The 7,465-nt window shown below is 48.1% G+C and overlaps 1 non-coding gene across 1 annotated transcript; it reads left to right on the top strand.

Moving 5' to 3' along the window:
• The first annotated feature begins 7,324 nt into the window (after window positions 1-7,324).
• LOC138266720 (U4 spliceosomal RNA) lies at window positions 7,325-7,465 on the top strand. Its single transcript, XR_011199652.1, has one exon. It is a non-coding gene; the product is annotated as a U4 spliceosomal RNA (small nuclear RNA).

Below are 7,465 nucleotides of genomic sequence, written 5' to 3'. Positions count from 1 at the left end.
TTGTCCCCTTGGTCCTCTCTAACAGATGCCTATCTTTGGAGTGGGTGAGTCTTTGCCCCTCCTTGCATGACAGTACTCCTGTGCACCACGACTCTAGCAGCTACCAAGGCTTGTTGGCTCTTCATCCAAGGAATCTTCAGGCTCCATGTAGTCCTGTCCTCCAGCTCTCGTCTCTGACATGGACAGTCTCCTTCCTGCTACTCCAGTGATTTGGAACTCTCTGCCAGGTGTGCTGAGTGGGCCTCACCGCGACTCCTGTTCTTGCTGCCAGCGGGTCGCCTGTGGGGCCTCCATCTTCGTCTCAAGACTCTTCTAGTTCGTGGGGGTCACCTGGGACTCCCCTCCATGGGTTGAGTCCCCTCTGACTCTCCTGGTCCCCAGCATTTCTACAAACTTTTTTTTTAGGAACTCTTGCCATTGCCAAGTCTTGTTAGTGGTTTTCCCTCACCACTTATGTGCTGCATCTCTCCTCGCGATGTGGAACACCGACTGCATCACTCCTGGAACTCCTCTTCTGCTCTTGTGCTGCACAGCCGGCTCCTGTCCTTCCTCGTCAACCTGGTTCAGCATCACCAGAAGGGTGGGTAGTGGCTCCTGACCCAACCGGACACTCCAACTGGAACTGGACTGCTCCCCTTCTTTTGCAGGTCCTCTTCTGGCAGACTCCATCTTCAGTTTCTTCCAGTCTTGCTTGGGTCTTGCATTGTCCTTCTGCAAAGTTTCTCTGTGGGTTTGGGTGAAAAACAGGTAATTACCTCTCTTCTCCAGGTCGCTGGGGGTCACTCTTGTATTTACCTATTGGGGTCCCAAGTGCGTTCAGCTCCCCTCTACAGGTCTTACTCACCTGGGTGGGGGTCCGACCTTCACATTCCACTTTTTCAGTACATGGCTTGTTCTCCCCCTAGGGTTCCTGTTGCATACTGTTCTTTCACTGTTTTCTATTGCATTTCAATGCCTTTTCCTATGTACCAGTGTGTATATATAATTGTGTTTACTCACCTGCTAACAGAGCATAACCCCTATATAGTAATTTAGTATTGATGTTACCAAATAAAGTACCTTTATTTTTGTAACACTGTGTGGTTCTTTCATGTGTAAGTGTTGTGTGACTACAGTGGTATTGCATAAGCTTTGCATGTCTCCTAGATAAGCCTGGCCTGCTCATCCACAGATACCTATAGAGAGCCTGGCTTCCTGGACACTGCCTACACTACACTAATAGGGATACCTCGACCTGGTATAGGGTGAGAACACCTTAGGCATATACCACACACCAGGCCAGCTTCCTACATTGGTGGTCTAGCGTCGGGATAAGCACTTGCAATTGCCTTACCACTCTGCCACTGGGTACTTTCCACAGGAAAGGCTAGTACTGTTAGGTACACAATACATCTAGTATTAGGGATCTAGTCTCCTGAGTTTGGGTAAGCTAGGGGTTGGTATAGCCCTTGCTCCAAACTTTGCTGGGAGCCTAGTGCTAGAGTAGTTAGGGACTCTACACCACTCTAGCTAGCTGACATGTCTTCAGCAGAGCATACCTCTCAGCCCATGGATTCTCCCTATGAGAACCGGACCTTCCAAGAACTTAGGGAGATATGTGCTGAGAGAAAGCTGAAGACAGGGAGAAAATCCAAAAAATTCTACTTCTGGGCCGGCTCCTCCAGGATGGCCAGGAACATGCTGGTAGCCAGGAGGTGAGGAGGAAGAAGAAGAGTCTGACCGTCCAGTGCTAGAAAAAGATGATTTAGCCACTGAGGTGGGTCAGGAAGTACCCAAGGAGGATCAGGAAGCGTCTAGACACACCCACAGTCCTGTCAGGAGCACTGTTAGCAGTTTAAAGGGGGGTCACACCAGTAGGTCCACCTTTGTCCATAGAGGGCTGGTTGAGAGGGTGTCCAAGAATAGGAATAGATCCTCCTCTGCCCACTCTCACATCTCCTTGATATCTGAGGGAACCCACTGCTCAACTTCAGGGGAAGAATCCCTAGGCAGGGAACTCAGGCAACTGAGAATAGAGGAAGCCAAGCTGAGGCTGCAGTAGCAACAGCTAGCCTTAGATAGGGAGGCCTTGGCATTGGAGAGAGAAATGCAGGGGTTGGGGTTAGGACCCCTACATGGCAGACGTACTAGTTTCAGGGACAACAGGGTCAAGGAGGACTCTTTCGACTCTAGGAACCTGAACAAAGTAGTCCCACCTTACAAGATGGGTGATGACATGTACAAGTGGTTCACTGGTCTGGGGAGGGCCTGTAAGGTACAGCGGGTCCCTCAGAGGCAGTGGGCAGCTATTTTGTGGCTCTCCTTCTCTGACAAGGGTATGGACAGACTCCTCACAGTCAGAGAAGAAGATGCAGACAACCACACAGTTTTAAAATCTGCACTTTTAGGTGCCTTTGGTCTGACTACTGAACAATATGGAATCAAGATGAGAGAGACCAGGGAAGAGTCCTCACATAATTGGGTTGATTTTGTGGCCTGTTCCTTGAAGGCCCTGGAAGGCTAATTGCATGGGAGCAAAGTCAATGATTATCAGGGCTTATACAGCCTAATCTTAAGAGAGCACATTTTGAATAATTGCGTGTCTGATCAGCTGCATCAGTACCTGGTGGACTATGATCTGACCTCTCCCCAAGAACTGGGTAAGAAGGCAGACAAGTGGGTCAGCACCAGGGTGAGTAGGAAGGCTCACACAGTGGGTGACCACAAAATGAAGGAAGCAGGTAGGTCTCAGTATAAGCGTGGGGACAAAGATAAAAAAAAAGTCTTTATCAGCCCACAAAACCCATCTGGTGATGGGAACAAATCCTCCTCTTCCTCTTCCTACTACAAAAAGCCTTGGTGTTATGTTTGCAAAAACAAAGGCCGTAGGGTAGGGGAGTGCTCCTGCCCTATGAAAGGCACCACTAAGTCTTCCACCACTACTACCCCCACTTGTACTTCTAGTTCCCCTCACAATAGCAGTAGCGGTGGGACTACTAACAGTAGTCAATCTAAGAGTGTATCTGGGCTCACCTTAGAGTCTGTAGTGGGGTCTGGGCTAGTTAGAGAGACCACTGAGGCTGTCTTGGTCCCTGCTGGGGGCATTGACTTCGCCACCCTTGTTGCCTGTCCCCTTAATATGGGTATGTACAATCAGCATCCCCTCATAAATGGTGGTGAGGCTGAGGCCTACAGGGACACAGGTGCCAGGCTCACTATGGTGACTGAAAAACTGGTGTCTCCTGAGCAACACCTACTTGGTCACACGTAATAAGTGACTGACATTCAGAACAAGACCTTGTTCCACCTCATGGCAGTTATTGATTTCAGCTGGGTGGGTGGGTGGGTGGGGCGAGGGGGGTGTAACAGGTCCTAAAAAGGTTGTGGTTTCCTCAGACCTAAGTGTAAAATGTCTACTAGGGGACGACTTGGAGACCTCAGCTTTGGCAGAGGTGGAATTGGAGGTGCACGCAGCAATGCTGAGCATCCAGGGCATATCTATGCCCTTACCAGAGCACAGGCTAAGAAGCAAAAAGAGCAAGGAACCTTGGAGCCTGGAACAATGGCCTAAGAGCTTCCTAAATCCAAGGGCAGGAACTGTAAGAAGTTATGCCCTACTCCAGCCGCCAGTGAGGATTCAACTCTTGAGGGTTCAGAATCCACTCCCTGGGTGGAACCTACACCAGAGGAGCTTCAAGCTGACACAGCTGAACTCTTGGGTGCAGGGGGGCCACCAGGGATGAGCTCAGTAGGGAACACCAAGTTTATCCAACACTGGAGAGCTTGAGGCAGCAAGCTGCAGCACAACAGGCAGGGGATGTCAGTGGCACCCATAAGGTGTACTGGGAATACAGACTCCTTTATTCAGAGTCCAGGGATCTCAAAGTTGGTGCCACCAGAAGATTGGTGATCCCTCTGAAATGTAGGGAATTTCTGTTGACCCTTGCACATGACATTCCCCTGGCAGATCACTTGGGGCAAAGTAAGACTTAGGACAGGCTTTTCCCGCACTTTCACTGGCCCCACATGTCAGAAGACACAAATGTGTTTTCTCGCTCCTCTGTCACTTGTCAAGACAGGTGGCAACCCAAAGGCCCCCCTCACTTCCACTTCCAGTGGTTTTGGTTCCCTTTGAGAGGGTTGGGGTAGATATTGTTGACCTCTTAAACCCTCCATCAGTCTCTGGGAACTGATGTATACTGGTGGAAGTGGACAATGGCACCAGGTAACCGGAGTCCATTCCTCTTAGGACCACTACAGCTCCTGCAGAGGCCAAAGCCCTCCTCATTATCTTTTCAAGGGCGGGCTTCCCAAAAGAAGTGGTATCAGACAGAGGTGCAAACTTCATGTCTGTATACCTGAAAGCCACGTGGAAGGAACGTGGTGTGACTTACAAGTTCACCACCCCTTACCATCCCCAGACAAATGGCTTAGTAGAGAGATTTAATAAAACTCTCAAGGGTTTGATAATGGGGCTCTCTGAAAAACTCAGCAGGAGATGGAATGTCCTATTACCATGCCTTCTCTTTCCCAACAGGGAGGACCCTCAGAAGGGTGTGGACTACGGCCCATTTCAAGTTCTGTTTGGGCACCCTGTTAGAGATCCCCTTGCTTTTGTTAGGTAACGCTGGGGACAACCTCTCAGGCCCCCAAACAAGACATAGTGGACTATGTGCTTGGCCTCAGATCAAGGATGGCTGAGTACATGAAGAGGGCTACTAAAAACCTTCAGGCCAGCCAGGAACTCGGGAAGCAATGGCATGACCAGAAGGCTGTCCTAACTGTCTACCAGCCAGGACAGGAAGTGTGTGTCCTGGAGCTTGTGGCTCTCAGGGCACTCCAGGCAAAGTGGAGTGGTGCCCACACCATTGTGGAGAGAAAAGGGGGGGTCAGCTACCTGGTAGACATTGGCACTCCCGGAAGCCCCCATAACCCCTATTATGATAGGTCAGACATGGCTCTGCTCATGGCTACTGATGAGCGACAGGAAGAGGAAAGAGACCCTCTCCCTGACCTCTTCTCCCACAGTACAACTGATGGCTCAATTGATGGGGTAGTCCTTTCTGTCTGCCTCTCTGAGTCCCAAAAGGAGGACTGTAGAAACATCCTAGGGCAGTTCTCAGAACTCTTCTCCCTGACACCTGGTCAGACCACACGGTGTAAACACACCATTGACAAAAGAGACAGTTTGCCTGTGAATAGCAAAATTTACAGACAACCTGACCATGTGAGGGAGTGCATCAAATCTGAAGTTCAGAAGGTGCTAGACCTAGAGGTTATTGAGCCCTCAGATAGCCCTTGTCCAGCCCTGTAGTGCGTGTCCCAAAACCTCACTCCCGAGATGGAAAAAGAGAAATTAGGTTTTGTGTTGACTACAGAGGTCTCAAAACAGTTAAAAAACACTGATGCTCATCCTATATCTAGGGCAGATGACAAGTATCTGAGCACCTTTGACTTGACTGCTGGCTACTGGCAGATCAAGTTGGCAGATGATGTTAAACCCAAAACAGCATTTTCCACCCCTAGTGGGCATTATCACTTTACAGTGATGCCCTTTGGGTTGAAAATTGCACCTGCCACATTTCAGAGGCTGGTTTATAAAGTTCTACAGGGGTTGGAAAGCTTCAGTGTAGCATATCTGGATAATATAGGTGTCTTTAGCTCCAGCTGGGAGAATCACCTGGTCTACCTAGGACAGTGGTCTTCAAACTTTTTTTGGCCACTCCCCCCCCCCCCCCCAGAAAACTTTTTTAGAGGTTGGGCCCTCCCTCCCCACCACTACCAGAGGACAATTTCTGTATGTTGGTACTCTGCATCATCAACAGCTATCACCACCTGCATATCCCAAATCATAGCTGGTTATATTTGGCAAATAATATTGAACATGTGTTTAGCAAACTGAAGATTTGTGACTGCCTATGGGCCTCACTTACAAGAATCGGATGCGCCGACATTGATGCGTCAGATTTCTTCTGTTTCCCTATGATCCCCTAACAACGTCATAGATCCTCTGTATTTACAATACAGAGCTCCATGGTGCACGTTTTCACAGATGCATCAGAAAGTGTGATGCATCTGTTGGCGCTGAGCTTACGCATTGTTGGACAAGATCCGTAAAATGACACTGCTCTAGCAATGTGAGGAGGCTCTCCTTGGAAAAACCCCAGCATCAATTTTACGCCTACTCTGAGCAGGCGGTACAGTTTTGACGCAGTGAAGTCTCAAAATGACAAAGTGAAATGTAAATTTAACTGCGTCAGAACTATGTGGCTTTCTCCCTGGTAAGGCCTACCCTGCATACATTATACCTGGGGAAGGTATAATGTGACGGAAAGCTTTACAAACTGACGCATTGGGCCCCGTGTGTCAGTTTGTAAATCTGCAGCAGTTCTGTGCACTGCTAACGTCACTGGTGCGCCCATAAAAAAATGATGCAGCAGTGGTGTAAAGGGCATGTTAATTAGGCCCACAATATCACGGTCCCCATACTTTTTTACGGACTTCAACCGCTGCTTCCAGTTTGTTGGTATAGTCACAGCAAAGTAGCAAACATAAATGCATACAGTATTCTCCAAAGTGTCGGTTCTGCTTTACACACACGAGCAGAAAATTGGTTAGCTGCTGGTGTGCTCTCTGACCTACTTGAAGCGATTCTTAGCAAAAATATCTCCTTCGACTGTTGAAGAGACATATAGGTCTTTGAAGTTACTACTTATATAAATAAGGGGGCAACATTGATGTTTTCTTATTGCCCCCTTTCTTCCCCTTAATATGAGTCCACCATTTCCCGAGTTTCTCATTTTACAGATGTTCTCCGGCACACTCTAAGATGTTTTCGAAACGACGAAACCAAAATTGTATTTTTTAAAGGTGTAAATGAAATGCAGCAAATGCAACTGTGTAGCTCAATGAAACGGCTCACCTGCAGTAAGTGCTGTATCGAAAAATGTAGTTTACCATTTACATTTCTTTCAATGATTACCATGCCTCCTTGGTAAACATTTGAAGACATGCTTTAAGAATTCGTGCTTCTTCCATTTCCACACCACATCGCTAGCAGCATGGACCCCATCTTCACATGAAGAGCATCAAACCTGTAACTAGGATGCAGCGCTACCTGTGCAACTATTTAGCATAAAATTTCCCAGAGTTCTCTGCTCGCCGGTATGGAATATTTGGGGCAGAGAGTGGACGGAACCTGATAAAACAATCCTAACAAAGTGTATTATTTTGCCTGTTAGAAGCCAGTGGAGGTGTAGTAATTCTTGGACAACTAAAAGTTTCCTTGGTCTTTGTATCATGAGGTGGTACCCCGAGACGCACCTTTATTCGCCTTTTTATTGTTAGCTTTGCGCAGTGGCACTATCGTAGCCAATGAGGTCTAACCGAGGCGCGATTATTGTTTATTGAAAACTTTACCCAATACCCCGCCATGACGATTTGAAATATAGTCGATATTGGCAATTTTTGACAGTCTCCAAGGAGA

This window comes from Pleurodeles waltl, chromosome 11 (genome assembly GCF_031143425.1).
Source record: "Pleurodeles waltl isolate 20211129_DDA chromosome 11, aPleWal1.hap1.20221129, whole genome shotgun sequence".
NCBI classification, from domain to species: Eukaryota; Metazoa; Chordata; class Amphibia; order Caudata; family Salamandridae; genus Pleurodeles; species Pleurodeles waltl.
Note: the sequence above shows the minus strand (reverse complement) of the source record. Positions and strands in the feature narration are given on the sequence as shown.